Source organism: Canis aureus, chromosome 12 (assembly GCF_053574225.1).
Source record: "Canis aureus isolate CA01 chromosome 12, VMU_Caureus_v.1.0, whole genome shotgun sequence".
In the NCBI taxonomy this organism is placed as follows: Eukaryota; Metazoa; Chordata; class Mammalia; order Carnivora; family Canidae; genus Canis; species Canis aureus.
The window spans coordinates 5856140-5872318 of NC_135622.1; the positions used below are offsets into that span (position 1 = coordinate 5856140).

The 16179-nt window shown below is 42.4% G+C and overlaps 1 long non-coding RNA gene and 1 other non-coding gene across 2 annotated transcripts; one reads left to right on the forward strand and one right to left on the reverse strand.

Annotated features, from left to right (window-relative positions):
* Positions 1–5319: 5319 nt before the first annotated feature.
* On the forward strand, positions 5320–14205 carry LOC144324605 (uncharacterized). The gene is made up of 3 exons (XR_013390042.1): positions 5320–5457; positions 6242–6352; positions 14099–14205. It is a non-coding gene; the product is annotated as an uncharacterized LOC144324605 (long non-coding RNA).
* A 1650-nt stretch (positions 14206–15855) lies between these two features.
* On the reverse strand, positions 15856–15927 carry TRNAQ-CUG (transfer RNA glutamine (anticodon CUG)). The gene has a single exon. It is a non-coding gene; the product is annotated as a tRNA-Gln (tRNA).
* Between the last annotated feature and the right edge of the window lie 252 nt (positions 15928–16179).

A 16179-nucleotide genomic window follows, 5' to 3' on the forward strand; every position in this document is an offset into this window, starting at 1 on the left:
CTCCCTATGGAGCCCCTCTGCCTCTACTTTCCCCTCTGCCTATGTCTCTGCCTCTCTCTCTCTCTGTCTCTCATGAATGAATAAATAAAATCTTTTTTAAAAAATTCAAATTTAGCAGTTAAATTTTGTTTTTTAACTACAGTCAGTCCTCACCCCATCCCCATTGAAGCAATCACTATTCTGATTTATATACCCACAGACTGATTTTGCCTTTTCTGGAAATTCTCATAAACGAATATACTTTCTGTGTATATATTTTTTCACGCAACATAATATTTTTGAAATGCGTCCATTTTGTCATGTGTATCACTAGACCGTTTTGGTATTATTGATGAGTGTTATTCCAATATGTGAATACAGTATAGTTGATGGACAATTGGGCTATTTTTGGTTTTGGATATTGTGAATAAGGCTGCTATGAATTTTTTTTTTTTTTTGCAATCACATGAGGGTTTATGCTATGAATATTCTTGTAGGAATCTTTTTGTGCACTTTTATGTTCATTTTGTTTGAGTATAAACCTAGTGGTATAATTGCTGGGTTATGGGATATTTGTATATTTTTAAAGAGATTTATTTATTTATTAGAGAGAGAATGTGGTGGGGAAGAGTAGAGGGAGAATGGAGGGAGAATCCCAGGCACACTCCATGCCCAGCACAGAACCAATATGGAGCTCGACATGGGGCTTGATCTCACCACCCTGAGATCACAATGCTGAGATCACCACCTGGAGATCACAACCTGAACCTAAACCAAGTCAGTTGCTTAACTGTGCCACTCAGGCACCTATGGATATTTTTATTTTTGACTTTATTAGGATCTATCAGTTTCCCAGAATGGTTGAACTATTTTACTCTCTCACCAGCAACAAGAGATAAAGTTGCTAACACATTTTTGTCAGCATGAGTGTTCTGTCTCTTAAATTTTACCCATTTTGATAGGTATGTAATGATTTATCATGGTATTTTAATTAATTAATTAATTAATCGTGGTTATTTATTTATTTATTTATGCTCCTTGGCCATAAAGAAATCTTTTGTGAAGATATTTTAAGTGTTTTGTTCATGACAATGACTTTTACAATTGGACTGACCTTTTCTTTTTTTTTTTTTTGTTACTCTTTGTATTAGAATAGATTTAGATTTATAGAAGAGTTGAGAAGATAGTACAGAAGATTCCTATGGACCCTGCATTCTGTTTCCCCTACAATTAGCATCTCACATTAGAAGAGTACATTTGTCATAATTGAATGAATACATTATTATTAACTGAAGTTCGTATTTTATTCAGACTTCCTTAGTTTTTACATAATGACCTTTCCCTATTCCAGGATTCCACCTAGAAGATCCCATTATATTCTCCCTACAGTCCTCTTGACTGTCACAGTTTCTCAGATTTCCTGTTATTGATGATTTTGAAAATTCTCAGGAGTACAAGTCGGAAAAAAAAAAAAAAAAAAAAAGGAGTACAAGTCGGGTACTTTGTAGAATGTCCCTCAACTGGGATTTGTCAGATGTTTTTCTCATGATCTGATTGGGGTTATGGGTTTGGGGAGGTAAAGTACTATTCTTATCACTTGGTATTATGGGTACTGTTAAAAAGGAAACCACAGGCCCCAAATGGCATCATTTAGGTTAAAGCCCCAGGTAAGTAAACTGAAACTTACTACCTAATCTAACTGCAGTTTTAACCCAGAAATGTAGCCTTTAACCAGTCAACATGGAATTTCTTGGTCAATACTAGGAACTTTACTGGTAGACCCCCTTCTCTCACCTTAGGAGGGCAACCTTGCCTAAATAATACATTCTTTGCTGATTCTTTTTTTTTTTTTTCTTTGCTGATTCTTCTTCTTTTTTAAAAATATTTTATTTATTTATTCATGAGAGACAGAGAGAGAGAGAGAGGCAGAGACAGGGGCAGAGGGAGAAACAGGCTCCATGCTGGGAGCCCAACATGGAACTCGATCTGGGGTCTTCAGGATCATGCCCTGGGCTAAAGGCGCGCTAAACCGCTGTGCCACCCCGGCTGCCTGTCTTTCTTTTTTTTTTTTAATGCCTTCTCTTTGTCTTTAAAAACTTCCTTTAGGGGGCGCCTGAGTGAGACAGTTGGTTAAACATCTGACTCTTGGTTTCTGCTCAAGTCCTGATCCCAGGGTGGTGAACTCAAGGCCATGGCATCCGCTCGTATTGGGGCTCTGCGCGGAGTGTGGAGTCCGCTTGGGATTCACTCTCCCTCTTGCTCTGCCCCTCCCCACGGCTCCCCTCTCTTTCTCAAATAAGTAAGTCTTTAAAACAACAACAACAACAACAAAACTTCCCTTTGCTTAGCCCAGCAGAGCCCTCCTCTGCTTGCTGGTTGAGATGCTGCCTGATTAAGGAATCTTTTTAAAAAGCCAATTCAAGCCTCTTCCCTGAAGCAGCATGAGGTAACCTCTGAAAATTGTTCGCTATCACTTGATCCAGAAAATCCTACAAAATCATGCAAATCAAAAGGTTCAAGCCTCCGTGTTCACTTTAAGAACACCTGTGAAACTGCCCAGGCCGTCAAGGGGAGGGGATGCATATCCGAAAAGCCACTGAGTATCTGAAAGATGTCACTTTGCAGAAGGAGTGTGTGCCATTCTGTCACTGGATTTGGTAGGCCTGTCCAGGCCAGACAGTGGGGCTAGACACAAGGTTAGGTGGCCCAAGAAGGAGCACTGAACTTTTACTGTGCATGCTTAAAAATGCAGAGTAATGCTGAACGTAACAGTTTAGATGTAGATTCTCTAGTCATTTTTGTGCATCCAGGTGAACAGAGCCCCCAAGATGCAGCATAGAACTTACAGGGCTCATGGCCAGATTAACCCATACATGAGCTCTCCCTGCCACATTGAGATGATCGTTATTGAAAAAGAGAAGATTGTTCCTAAACCAGAAGAGAAGGTTGCACAGAAGAAAAACATATCCCAGAAAAAAACTGAAGAAACTGAAAATTCTGCATAGAAGAAATGCAAAAACATACAAACAAACCAAACCCCAATTCTGTCTTCAATTTTACTTGGTTGAACTTTTTTTTAAATTAATTTATTTTAGAGAACACACACATGGGAGTCGGGGTTGGAGGAGGGAAAGAAGCAGATTTCCTCCTGAGCCCAGAGCTAGACCCAAGGCTTGATCCCACAAACCTGAGATCATGACCTTCACCAAAACCAAGAATCTGACTGTCAATGGACTGAGCCACCCAGGTATCCCTGAACTTTATTTAACAATATGTACTGTTACCATAACTTACCACTGTTGATGTTAATCTTGATTAGCTAGCTGAGGTAGTGTTTGTTAGGCTTCTCCACTGTAAAAATAACTTTTTACCCCATTTCCTTGGAGTAAAGGGAGTCAGTGTGAGTAGCTCACAGTTAAGGAGGGTTGAGTATCTATGTAAATTTGGGATACTTCTCTGAACTAGCCTTTCTGGGTGGCCAGGTCAGAGCATATGATGAAGGGAGGAAATATTGGAAAATTTTTCTTTTATTCGGTTTTATAGAGGTCTGTGTCTGGCAGAAGAATTTAAAAGCAAGAGTCAATCCTTGGCCTTTTCCAGGGACTCCAAAGAAGCCTAGAAGGAGAGAAACTCAGTTATCACCCAGATCTTCTGGATTAAGTCAGACACATCCTCGCCCACCAGTCTAGCCTCCTGAACCATCACTGGATACTGAACACCTGCTTGGGGAAAAGAACTGGTGTTCATCCCCAGGGTGGGAGGAAAGGGTTTGGGAGATACAAAGCAATGGGTGAGCAAAGAGAATGTGTCAGCAAGCAAAGGAGTCAACTTTCCACAGGTCCATGATAGATATGGACCAGAGACAAGAAACAAGATGAATCTTGATGCTTCTCTACAGAGATCTGTTACCAACTTGTAAAGAGCTTACTTTAGAATTAGGCTTTTTCAAATCCTATATTTAGATTCAAATGTCAAAACTTCATAGCATTGCTTGACATTAAATCTCTTATGCAAGCCTTTGCTCTGGGTGTCTTTTTGTTTTTTGACTATGTTGTTCAAAGAGAGCACTGTGAAAATCTAGTTGACAGTTGCTTTTTCGAAGTCCTTCCCCTTGACTCTTTCTGATTTGACCTAGTATAGCACATCACTGGACAGTATTGGTGTTTCAGTGGTAGGGTGCTGGCCTCCCCCTTGGGAGGCCTGGGCTCAAATCCCAGCCAATGTTCAGTAGTTTTGCTTTGAACTATCTATTGTTCAGGCAAGTTAGGTCCCTTAGAGATTCTGACCTTCAGGGAACAGCTGGCACATTAGGGGAGGAAAGTGGGAACTAAACCTCTCCAGTTAGCGCCTGGGACTTCAGAGAGGCTGTGTCCTTCAAGTGGTAGGTGTGTCTGATGGGTCTCTGAAGTTTTGAGTATTTGGGTCTAAATTCAGTGTTACTTTTATTTTTTCTCCTGCTGGTTCCTGGAATCTAAAGAGTCATCTGGTCACTGATTCACATGCTGGACTTGGACAGATCGTTGGACCATGTCTCACTATGGAGTGGGGATCAAGAAATGAAATTCTCAAATAGAGAGAAGCTGCAGGGCTTGTCAGAAACCCAGTGGATGGGAAGGAATTAGGGGCCCCAGGAAGGGGGAGACGATGGAGAAGAATCCACAGGGAGATGAGAGGAACTCAGTAGAGGTGGACCTGTCTTTGGTGTTCTTGGTAAAATCAAGGATGAATGCCCGAGTGTAGAGCAGCACTTACAATAAAATAATTTACATCATTATTGTTTTATAGTCCTTCAGAGAAATTTTCTACTCAGAGGATCGTTTTTATGCTTATACTTATGGATGGGTAAGCAGCCCTGAGGGGAGGCCATTCCAATCATTGGCTCTGGAGTTTTGGAGGAAGAGACTCTGGAAAAAGAAATCCTAGGGTCCATCAGGTTTGTCGACATTTCATCTATTTTCCTCAACAAAGCTTATGTGGGTCCAGGGTATCAAACTGCACCTGTCCCTTTGGCAATTAAGTGCCACTGATAATTTCATTTTTGAAGGGTTAAGAAATGATTGAGACAGTGCCATCGGAGTGAGATGCAAGAGCAGAACTTACAATACTTTCCTCCATCTTGTCTCTTTGTTACCTCTGAACATCAACCTTCCATACACAACAGTTCAAAATAGCCTTCAGTCTCAATGGAGGTTTATAATTTTTTATAATTCTTGTAGGTCATGTTTCTTTCTTGCTTCTATAAGAAAAATCCAGGGTGGATTTTTGAGGAGCTGGTTAGCAGCCCAAACTAGTTCAACTTCCTGTATCATTTGTCTGGTTTAGGTATTGCCAGAGTAGGCAGTTAGGTCAGCAATGAGGAAGTCATGGGCGGCTACTGGGAAGGTCAGAGGCCTGTCCTGACCGTGCTCCACAAGAAGCTGGATCAAAACAGACAGGCCCAAGCCTGGCGGATGCCATGACAGGAAACCTCTGACTAAAGTAAGAAAAAACATTGGGAAACCTGGCTTCCTACTCCAGGTACTAAATATTCCACCCCTTAGTTAACAACTGTCAATAAAAGATAGAAACCCATCCCTTAAGGCATGCTGTTCCCTCTTGCTCTGGTTCTCACTGTCACTCTTCACTCTTTCTCTCCCTCTCTTCAAGACTGGCTGGATTGAGGCCCCAGGGCCTGGGGTCTCCCCAGTTCACTCCTCAATAGTATGTTAAAAAGAAAACCAGGCCCAAATGGTATCACTTAGGTTGAGACCCCAACCCAGTAAGACAAGACTTACTACCTAACCTAATTGCAGTTCAACCTCCCAGAAATGTAACCTTAGACCAGTCAATCTGGAATTTCCTGGTCAATACTAGGAATTTCACTGAGAGACCCCTCTCTCTCTTCCTAAGGGGGCAGCCTTGCCCAAACTATGCATTTCTTTTTTTTTTTTTTAAACTATGCATTTCTTGCTCAAAAATTCCTTTCTTTTATTTTTATGCCCTCTCTCTGTCTTTAAAAACATTTGTTTGGGATCCCTGGGTGGCGCAGCGGTTTGGCACCTGCCTTTGGCCCAGGGCGCGATCCTGGAGACCCGGGATCGAATCCCACGTCGGGCTCCCGGTGCATGGAGCCTGCTTCTCCCTCTGCCTGTGTCTCTGCCTCTCTCTCTCTCTCTCTGTGACTATCATAAATAAATAAATTAATTAATTAAAAAAATAATAATAAAAAAATAAAAACGTTTGTTCTATTTAAACTCAAACTTAAATTTGGTATTTTTAACAGATTTGGTGCAGCATAGGGATTCAAAGTGAACTCTTGGTGGCTTTCAGGGACAGTGAAAAACAAGCATGGTGTCCTTTGAGCTCAGGGTCTTGCCGTTTCAGAGGACTATGGGTAAGTCTCTCTTGCTTTGAGCTTCTCTTTTTTTACTTCAGTTCGAGCTACTAAGAATCTAGGTAGCTTCCAGCCCAAGAGTAACCGGGTAGTCTAGACTGACAGGAGGCTCTGCCAGAGGGGCAGTCCTTAGCCCTTGGTTCAGTCCACTGGGCAGTTCCAGGTTGGAGTCCTTTCCAGTCCACAGTTTCCATTTGCTAGGATTGCAGGTTGGTCCTTTGCTCATTTTCTGTCCACTCTCCATTTTACTGGAATCTACTGGTTTTGCCCACACTGGGAATTGCGGGTGGTGTGCAGGGCCTTCCCTTTGCCAGTAACTTCTTTAGGTTACCGCTGGTGTGTTGAAGTGCCCTGGTTTGTCTTGTTTTGGGTGAACAAAGGCTTAGCGGATAGGATTTTGAAATTCTGAAGAGTCAAGCACGCCACCTTCTGGCACACCTGCTTACTTTACATCTGAAAACTCTGGTACCAGGAGCTGTGTGACTAGCTGTAGAAATGGCAAAATTTTACTAAAAACAACTTGGGATTACAAGGGCCAAGATGTGGAACATTCCAAATAGGTAAGATAGTTTGAGAAGTGTATTTAAAAGTCAGGGTTGTAGATTTTTTTTTAAAGATTTTATTTATTCATGAAAGACACAGAGAGAGAGAGACAGACACAGGAACAGAGGAGGAACAGACACAGGCAGAGGGAGAAGCAGGCTCCATGCAGGGAGCCTGACATGGGACTCAATCCCAGGTCTCCAGGATCACACCCTGGGCTGAAGGCGGCGCTAAACCTCTGAGCCACCAGGACTGCCCAAGGGTTGTCAAATTAAACAGAATGGGATACCTGTTTTAATTGGCAAGCAAAAGCCTCCAGAAGTCTTCCAGTTCATTGAAAGATTCATTGCGAAGGGCTCATGGAAAATTAAGGATATAAGAGGTACATGAGGGCCACCTGGGTGGCTCAGTTGGTTGGGCGTCTGCCTTCTGCTCAGGTCATAATCCTAGGGTCCTGGGATTGAGCCCCACATGGGGCTCGCTGCTCCACAGAGGGAGCCTGCTTCTCCCTCTCCCTCCGCCGCTCCCCCTGCTTGTGCTCACTTGCTCTCTCCTCCTCTCTCTCTGTCAAATAAATAAATAAAAATCTTTTAGATAGATAGATAGATAGATAGATAGATAGACAGATAGATAGGTAGATAGATAGATAGATACCTAAAACAAAAAACTGTAACACTGCTGTAACTGCTATACTATTATTGCTCTCCTCTATACTCCTTTGGGTACTCATTTTACTAATCCTCTGTCTGAATTGTTTTTCCACTCTGAAAACACTACACAACTGTAAATAAAAGTCCTCCAATTCGATGGCCTTATAGACACTTCCATACCTACCTTCAAAGGGGGGCACCATATGGGCCCCTCCTAGAGTTGATGAAAATGAGTGATTTTCTGGTAAACTGCTGTATTATTCCTTTAAACAGACCTGGGGAAATTGGTAGATACTAGAGCCTGCAGAGGGGATCCTGGAAAAACTGGCAGAAGCCAGTGAAGGGTGAAAATTCTTACCAGAATCAGTTCTGAATCTCTATCTGTAGTGCCCAACTGAGAGAGGAAAAATAAAATTTCACATTGTCTCTTTCTTTTCAAATCCAAACCCATTATAGTGATCCTTTCTTTCCTTGGGATAGCTATTGTCTTCTTGTTCATCTGGTTTTGCTTACTGGGCTAGGCTTTTTGTCTGCCTGGGGCATACAAGTTATTGGTTCTTTGTCTGGCTGCCTTTGAGAGTGACTTTGGATTTTGGAAAGGTAATATCCTTTGCACCCTCTTTAGGGACCCAGCTTACACCCAAGGAGGGTTATTCAATACTGCCAGAAATATTTAAAATTAAAACCCTGTACCCAGAGGGAAAGAAACAAAGCAGATAATGTAGTTGGATAGGTGGCTCAGCCAAAGGTGTCATTTAACTTAAAACCCAATCTTTGAGAAACTGATAGCAACTGTCCTTACCTTACGTATCTTTTTGCAAAACAAAAGTTAGTTTTAGAAGCAATTCAGAATTCACGTATTCCTTCCCAATCCCCACACTTCCCCTCTTTATCTCAAAAAGACTTGTAAAATATTTGCCTTAAAAAAACAAAGTCCTTCTTGGAGAAACTTAGATTCTTTCTCTGTCCCTTGAAGTTACGCATCTTATGTCTTTGAAATGTAAACACAGCCCACAATCACCTGAGACTAAAGGAGAGAAAAAAAGGGAGAGGCCACATAAAATACAAACTGCCAAAAGGGACTTGATGCCCAAACGTCTAGCACAGTCTCCGTAAAATTAATTTCAGGGACAAATACAAATCATAAAATCTCTAGAAATATTAGTAACTATAGAGTCTTCGCACCCATCTGTGTGTGTCTGTATATATATTGTAAATGTCAAATATTTTTCTACTTTTGGATGGTATTGTTGAAATTAATTTAGTTTTTTAAAAGATTTTATTTATTTGACAGAGAGAGAGTACGCACACAAGCAAGGGGAGCAGCAGAGGGAGTACTTCCCACTGAGCAGCCAGCCGACATGTGGCTCTGTCATAAAACCCTGAGATCATGACCTGAGCCCAAGGCAGATGCTTAACCGACTAAGCTACCCAGAGGCCACAGTATTGTTAAAATTAATTTATAAAAGAGCTCTATTTACTTGGTTTGAAAACCTAGAAATTGGGGTGCCTGGTTGGTGCTCTTGATTTCAGCTCAGATCTGTCGCCTCCCCACTCAGGTCTAAATCTCAGGGTCATGAGATCAGCCCCACATCAGGCTCCATGCTGTGAGTGGAGCCTGCTTAGGATTCTCTCTCTCCCTCTCTCTCTGCCTTCAATCCCTTCCTCTCTAAAAAAGAAAGGAAAAGAAAAAAAAAAAAACTAACCCAAGAGTTTTTCAAGTTTATATGATCTGGAAAAATACTAAATTATAAAAGCTAGTTTAAGGTTGATGGTTTAGTTAAAAGAGACATCTTTAGAGTTCCAGCATTAAATATAAAACTTTTATTCTACTGGAGTTTACTAGCCAAATAAATTCATGTTGTGTCAGCTTAAATAGTTTTCCCAAATCTTTTTGGTAACCTTACAGTTTTGCTAAGTTAGGTTAAACAGGAAGTTAAATTCAATAAATATCTAGATCATTTCCAAATACGACAAAATACTAAAACGTTAATTCCTAAGTAGTAGGTTTATCTACTTTTGGCTTCTTATTACAGAGAAACTTATTACAGAGAAACTAAACTAAACTAATACTTAAATGTGTTAGCGCCATATTAGAAAATCTAAAAAAATAAAGACCCAAAAAGTGTTAGGCCTAAGTGCTTATGCACCAGTTTGAGCCAAGAGTAGAAATCGTGAAAAAGTAACCAAAATATATGAGGCAAAAGACAGACAGGGTCTGACTTCCAAATTTTAATTGAGATCCCGTATCACAAAAATAATTGAGAGGATGTGAAAGGAACCCGTTTCCTTTGTAATCCTAAATGTTCTACTCCACACTTCGTAAGGCATCATTTGAAAAAAGGCACGGGGGCGTCAGCAGCCGGCCAGACACGCAGGTTCCCCGCAGGCTGCAGGTGCAGACCCCGCGCCCTCCGCCGCAGCGGGTGGGGGTGGGAGGGCGGGAGCGCAGGAGCGAGAGGCGGGCGTCACTCCCCCCCCCCCGCCCCCCGCCCGCCGCTGGGTCCGCGGGACGCCGCAGGAGGAGGGAGGAGTGGGCGGGGCAAGGGGCGGGGGTGGGGCCGCTCTCGTGACGTCACAGACGGGGCGGGTCCTGGGTAAATATGGCCTCGCGCGGCTACCGCCGGGGCCCCTGCGGCCCACAGACAGTATCGGGAGCTGCGGGAGGGAGTCTGGGAGTGTTGGTCGAAGCTGCGTGTGTTGCGGGTGTGAGAGAGCCAAGGAGGCTGAGAGGCGCGGGGAGCAAAGCGAGCGTGTGCACAGTGTAGGTCGTGTGAGGGTGTGTTGGGCCGCGGGGCAACGCGAGTTTTACTTCCTGGGTTGGGGAGATACAGTCGGGGAGGTGGTTTTCCCACAGCGAGTTCTGTCTGTTACCCTCAGCATGTGCCGACCCCTGCGATTTCCTCAAATGTGGGGAGACTCGGCTGTATAATTTGTGGGGGGCTGGTAATGTGTTGGCCCTTTCCCTTGGTTTCTACAGTACAAAGAAATAGCGCGGGAAGATACCTTTTATTTTCTGTTTTCAAGTAGATGCAGCTATTTTTTTTTATGAACCTAATTTTTTTAATATGCATATTTTTTATTGGAGTTCAATTTGCCAACATATAGCATAACACCCAGTGCTCATCCCGTCAAGGGCCCCCCTCAGTGCCCGTCACCCAGTCACCCCCACCCCCCGCTCCCCTCCCCTTCCACCACCCCTTGTTCGTTTCCCAGAGTTAGGAGTCTCTCATGTTCTGTCTCCCTGATATTTCCCACTCATTTTCTCTCCTTTCCCCTTTAATCCCTTTCACTATTTTTTATGTGAAATAGTTTCACTAGTTTTATATTCCCCTCATGAGTAAAACCATATAATGATTGTCCTTGACTTACTTCACTCAGCAGAATACCCTCCAGTTCCATCCACGTCGAAGCAAATGGGTATTTGTCGTTTCTAATGGCTGAGTAGTATTCCATTGTATATATAGACCACATCCATCCATCTTTTGGTGGGCACCCAGGCTCCTTCTTGGTGGAATATTTTGCTTGCTGGTTTATGTTTCAGGTTGTTCACTTTAACCCCACGTGGAGAAGGTGGGGTTAAATCTAGCATTGTTCCCATATCTCAGAATTAGGTGTACTTCTCTACCCAGCTGCTTTTCTTCACAACAGAGTCCAAGGAACATTTGCTGGGTCTTAGGATAGGAGGCGCTCTCACTTCAAAGTGCAAGGTAAAAGCTGCCTGCAACGGGTCAATTTGTGTCTTGGGCGTTTGTTTTGTTTTTTTGTTTGTTTTGTTTTGTTTTTGTTTTGTTTTGCTTTGTTTATTAATGAGAGACTGAGAGAAAGAGGCAGAGACATAGGCAGAGAGAAGCAGGCTCCACGCAGGGAGTCTGATGTGGACCTTGATCCCAGGACCCCAGGGTCATGCCCTGGGCCAAAGGCAGGCGCTAAACCGCTGAGTCACCCAGGTGTCCCATGTGTCTTGATTTACTTGAAATGTCACACACTCTCATTCTATGCAAGGAAGCGGCCCCTGACATCCGGGTCTTGGACACAGAGTCCACACAAGTCAGACCTGAACCTTGGTTGAATGCCCTGTGATGCTTCCAGGAACATAAAATAAAGGGTGTTGGGAGTGAATGGTGACCAGTGTCTTATCTGCTTATCTTGTGAGAGGTGCAACTAGGCTGTCTTCCCATCTCCTGTCCTTTAAATATCTAATCTTGCCTTAGCCTTCATTTTTTAAGTATTAGCTGCCTTGCTTAATTAAGGTCTTGCTTTTACACCTTACAGCCATGGCTAGCCAGTTCCCAAGACAGCACCCACCCATCCTTCCTACCCCAAAGCAGCTTCTTCGTATTTCTGGCTTCGGTTTCCTCTTCCTCCCACCTCTTCTCTCAGGCTCTCTCTTAATACTTTCATATATAGAAAAATAGTAGCTCTTTCTAAACCTCCAGTTTGTACCTGACATGCTTCAGTAGCTTGGCAAATTAGGAAGCTTCCTTAATATTCCTTCTTAAATGGCAGTAGGAATTGTAAATAACAGGTTGGTTTTTTTTTTTTTTTTCAATTGTCAGAGGTAATTTTAGATTTTCCCTATCTGAAAATGCCCTTAAATTGAACTGGTTCAATGAAAACTGGTTCATAAGAAAACCAACCAGGAAAAAAAAAAAACAAAACAGGTCCAGTGTTGGCAGCTATGAGCAGTCGTGTTTACTAGTCTCTTTCCCAGGGTGTTGTCTTACCTTGTTCACTTCCAATCCACAATGTCCTGGCAAACAGAAATTACTTAGCCAAACAAAGTCATGGCCATGTCCCAAATGATTGTCACACCTCCCTATTGGCCACCTTAGGAACAATATTAAGATCTGTTCAGCCCAGAAGTTACTGAGACCACCTATGACACAAGGTGTTGGGAGTGGAGGTGGGGAAGAGATGGTACAAAAGGGCAGGTCCAAAGAAAACCACCTAAAAAGCAGGGAATGCCTATTGAGTATCCAGGACACTGAAAGAGAAAGTCTTACGTCCTATAGACTGATCTAGTTTGATGAAGAAGAGCCGGGAACTTCTCCCCAGCAGCAGGATAAACAAATATAAAGTGTCCAAACCAAGGGGTGCCTGGGTGGCCCGGTCTGTTGAGCGTCAGACTCATGATTTCGATTCAGGTCATGATCTCAGAGTTCTGGGATGGAGCCCAGTCATCGGTGAGGAGTCAGCTTCAGGATGGTCTCTCCTCTGACGACCCCTTCCATCCCCTTCTCTGTCTCTCAAATAAATAAATAAATCTTTTTTAAAAAGTCTGAACCAAGACTGAAGTCAACTTTCAGTGTGTGCCTTACTGATGAGAAAACTTGGGTTTCTAGAGTGTTAAACGGATTTCCCAGCCTCAGTTGTCAGCACCGTTATGCTTCCTGATCAGAATGTTTCTGAACAAACAGAAGACCGATACAGCACTTGGATATTGATTTCCAAGCCTAATCAAACACCAAGGTTGTTATTACAAACATATTAGGTTCAGTTTGTGGTTAGGAGCACAGGCTCTGGGAGGCCTCCCTTTCAGTCCTGGCTCCACCATTTATTTGCCTTTTGTTTGACCTTGGGCCAGTTCCTTCTGTTGCTAGGCCAATTTTGCAAATGTCATATGAAAATATTAAGTACCTCAAAGAAGAATTGTTGCATAGATCCAAAATAAGGTTTTTTCCTCTTAATTATGAAATATAAAGAAAAATGTGTAGACTTCTGCTTAAGAGTTTTGTAACATTTGAGTGAATTTTGTATTTGTGAGTGTAACATCCATTCACAAAATAAGTTAGTATTAAAAAATTAAATTTTAAATGGAATTTATAAAACATATGCCTAAAAAAGGAACATGTTTATAACAGTCCCCAAACTGGAAACATAACCATTTTATTTTTAAAGAGAGGGAGAAATGGAGCGGGATGGGCAGAGGGAGAGAGAGAATCTTAAGCAGGCTCCACACCCAGCTCAGAGGCCAACACAGGGCTCTATCTCACAACCCTGGTATCATGATCTGAGCCGAAATCAAGAGCTGGATACTTAACCCACTGAGCCACCCAAGTGCCCCTGGAAACATAATTAAATGTCCATCAAGAAGTGAATGGATATAATTGTGATATATTCATACAAAGGAATACGACTCTTCAGTGCAATGGAACAGATTCCTGATATGTGGCAACAATAAGAATCTCAAAAATATCATGCTGAGTACATACTAAGAGTACCATACATAAATGGTTCCATTTATGTGAATTTCTAGAACAGACAAAACTAATTCATAATGACACAACTAGATCGTTGATTGCCTAGCATGAGGAATGGTGCGAGGATAGGCTGCAAAGGGATACAAGACATTTTGGAGCAATGGAAACGTTCTTTTTTCTAGAACGGGGTAATGGTTACAGGGTGCACCCACTTGTCAAAAGTCATCAAACTTGAAATGAATGCATTGTATTATTTACAAAACTGCATGTTAAGAAATTTGATTTTAAAAATAAGAAATCATTCAAATTTTACTGTCTTAATTTTAATTCATTATTATTCTTGTCTTTAGCCTTGGAGAGTTCTTTTAGAAAAGTATCTCATGTGGTGAACAATTTGATTGAACATTCAACAATTCCTTCATACTTGTTTTGTATCTCTTCAGTTAAGTTCATGCCCTATTAAATTGAATACTTTCAAATAAAAATAGACCTATAAGAGCTCAATTTTATAAAAGCATATTTATAAATATATCATTTTCACTATAAATATACCAAGTGTAACTCCATTAATAATTACCTAATGTATACAAAGTTATTTCTGATTTTAAGATGTTTCAGAATTTTACATATATGCATTTTCTGCATCATTTGAATTTTGCCATTTGTACAATAAACATGTATAACTTTTGCAAAAAATTAGAATAACTTAAAAAATAGATTTGAAGAAAAATAAGTAAAGATGGTAGACGTAGTTAATTCCAGGTGGTGGGAATAGGGGTGACAGCTTATCTTCTTTATGTATTTTTCATTTATTTGTTTATTTTAAATAGGCTCCGTGCCCAAGGTAGGAGTTGAATTCACAACACAGAGGCCAAGTCACTTGCTCTATTGATTAAGCCAGCCAGGACCCCTATTTTTCATATTTTTAAATGTAAAAAAATGAACGTCCTGGAAGTGAAAGAACAGAATAGATATGGAAGAGGTATGGGGTAGGTGGGAGGAAAATTTTAAGGGGAGGAAACACCTGGTTGTGGCACAAAGTGTGTTTAAGTTGGAGAGTTTGCAGGAGCAGCCATTAGGTAAGAAGGGTATTTGAGAGGCAGGGGGTGGGGGTCATAAGGATATTTAGGATAGGTTTATGCTTGTTGCATGATTCCCCTAGGTATTTTTTCAAAATAAATACACAGACTTGTATTTCTTGTCAAGTATTTTACCTTTTTTTTTTTTTTTTTTTTAATTAGGAGGAGTGTAAACATGGTGGTTCTGAGCCTATCATCTGGAGCCAGGCTGTCTTGGGTTCCAATTTCTGCTTTCAAATCCCACTCACTGGCTGAGTGACTGGACAGGTTATTTCACCTTTCCTTTCTCAGTGTTCTCAGATGGAAAATGAGGATACTGATAGGAGATGGTCCTGTTGAAAGGAGTCAGTGAGTAAGCACATTTTAGCTTGTAGACCCTGGGAAATGGCACTTCGCATAAAATCATCCATAGGGTGTCTTGTATTGGGGAGGCGATACTACCTGAAGACTGGATGTGATGAAAACTGATTTTATTCAAGTGGCACCAGTGACGCTTTTCAGTGGCTGTGGCCCCTCCTAGGAGAGTGAAGTCATGCTCTCTTAGCAACTGCAATCTGGCCTGGGAGCATCCCGGACTTTATTAGCTCATCTGACCAGCTCCATAAAAAGGGAATAAGGTTTCAATTTCTTGGTTCAAAAATACCCACATTGTACTTCCAGCTTAGGTCTCTGAACCATCAACCTCAGAACAAAACAGCCTCCAGAGACTGAGCACCCGCTTCACAAGCTGCCTCTCAGACAGTGGGTGCAGTTATAGGACGCGGCGGGAGCCCCTCGCGGTGGAGAGTTTAGAGGCCGCAGCTTCAGCCTCTACACCCCCTCTCCGGAGGCCCCACAGGCCGCACGGTAACCCCAACTCTGAGAAGCAGGCTGCGGGGTCCTCGATTCCTGAGGACCAGGAGGCAGAGCGCGGGGGATGCGGCTGCGAGGGAGGGGGAGGAAGGGGGCGCGGGTCCCCTGGATTGTGCTCCTGGGACCCAAAAGGCCCATCCACAGTAAAAAATCACCCTTATTCCGGTTAAAGGGAAAGGTCCCACCGAGATTTGAACTCGGATCGCTGGATTCAGAGTCCAGAGTGCTCACCATTACACCATGGAACCCATGTAGGGCAGCAGGCAATCCCTTGCTAGAGGAGTGTAAGTACGGATTTAGCGTCCATACCCCCACACATAACCCCAAGTATTTTTCCTACTAACTTGACACGACTAGAGTACAGTTGACCTGGGTGGCCATCTGTCCTGCCTTCTCTCTGTCCCCCTCCTTTGATTGAATTCTCTCATGTCACTTCCACCTCAGAAAACAAAGTAAAGCCACTCTGGGCCTAGGGCTAGGGAAGAGCTCATAAACCACAT